The sequence below is a fragment of the Acanthochromis polyacanthus genome, chromosome 5, assembly GCF_021347895.1.
Source record: "Acanthochromis polyacanthus isolate Apoly-LR-REF ecotype Palm Island chromosome 5, KAUST_Apoly_ChrSc, whole genome shotgun sequence".
Classification (NCBI taxonomy): domain Eukaryota; kingdom Metazoa; phylum Chordata; class Actinopteri; family Pomacentridae; genus Acanthochromis; species Acanthochromis polyacanthus.
The window spans coordinates 38,257,375-38,258,914 of NC_067117.1; the positions used below are offsets into that span (position 1 = coordinate 38,257,375).

Below are 1,540 nucleotides of genomic sequence, written 5' to 3' on the forward strand. Positions count from 1 at the left end.
ATTAGTCATTTTAATTTCTTTTAGGATTTCCCAGTGTGATTGGTTGCATAGATGCACACACATCCCCATCACAGCTCCCTCACATCATGAATAGGAAGTCCATTCACAGCATAAATGTGCAGGTAGGCTACAGGTAGACTGACTACTGTTTCTAAATGTTAAAGACTGCATCATAGTTCAACATTTGTCGTTCTCTGCACTGTCCAGATCATATGTGATGCTGCATACATCATTTCTAATGTGGAGGCCAAGTGGTCTGGGTCTGTTCATGACTCCAGGATTTATTTAGAGTCTAACCTGAGCAACAGACTGCAGCATGGTCAGCAGCCTAAAGATTTTCACAATAGAATTCTCTTGTCTCTCTCCTTTAATATAGTCTGATGTATCCACTATCCACAGGAGAGTTTGATGGCCTTCTGCTGGGTGACAGGGGTTACCATGCCAACCCAGGCTGATGACCTCATACCCTGACCCTGAACCAGGCCCCCAACAGAACTTCAACCGGACTCACTGCAGGACCAGAGCCCGGGTGGAGATGACCATAGGCCTGCTGAAAGCCCGTTTTCAGTGCCTACGTCTCCTCAGGGTGACCCCTGAGAGGGCCTGTGATATTACTGTGGCATGTGTTGTTCTTCATAATATTACCACTATTAGAGGAGAGCAACACCCTGCCCTACAAACTGAAGACCCAGATGATGAGCCCATCCACCTGCAGCTATCCAGGACAGCAGAACAGTCAGAGACACCGTATGCAATAATCACTTTAGAGTTTAAGTCACCATCATCACCACCACAGCAAATAAAGACATGATACACATTTCATTTGGTCTTCTTTATTTCCTACAAATAAAAGAGATAGTTCAGTGCATGTTCCAGTAATTAACATAATTCACCTGTGACCATCACCTACCTCTAACTTGTGCTCCAGTATTTCAATTTCCAGATCTGCCCTCCTAATCTGTTTTTTGGATTTTTCTCAGCAAATGCAGTTTGTAAATCTGTTTTACTGATAACTGGGAATACATAGAGGACATTAAATTATACTTATTTTCAGAGGGTTCTGTATTTCAGTTGAAGTTATTTGTGGGTTTTTCTTTGCATCCCGAACAACTTTCCTGGCAGTTGTGGTTGAAATTTTTGTTGTTGTACAAGACTGTGGTTTGGTTTAAACTGAATCCTTCATTTTCCACTTCATAATTAGAGTTAGAACACTGCTGATTGGCATTCTCAATTCCTTGGATATCTTTTTTATATCCCTTTCCTGTTATATACAGTTCAGTTACCTTTTTCAGCAGATCCTTTGACAATTCTTTTGCTTTCCCTATGAATCAGAATCCAGAAACATCAGTTCAGCACTGGATGAAAGATGCAAGGGTCTGTTAGGAACCCACAAACTCACTGATCTTTTAAGCACACTGATTCCAAGCAAACAGATGAAAGGTGAGGATGGTTACCTTTAGCAGTCATTCAAACCCATTTGTGCCAACATGTGAGCATGTTTTCAGGCCAAAATGACCAGGGTATATAAACTTTTGATCAG

The 1,540-nt window shown here is 41.6% G+C and overlaps 1 long non-coding RNA gene across 1 annotated transcript; it reads left to right on the forward strand.

The window, feature by feature from the left end:
• The first annotated feature begins 286 nt into the window (after nucleotides 1–286).
• On the forward strand, nucleotides 287–822 carry LOC127533976 (uncharacterized). Its single transcript, XR_007941874.1, has 2 exons — nucleotides 287–319; nucleotides 400–822. It is a non-coding gene; the product is annotated as an uncharacterized LOC127533976 (long non-coding RNA).
• Nucleotides 823–1,540: the final 718 nt, after the last annotated feature.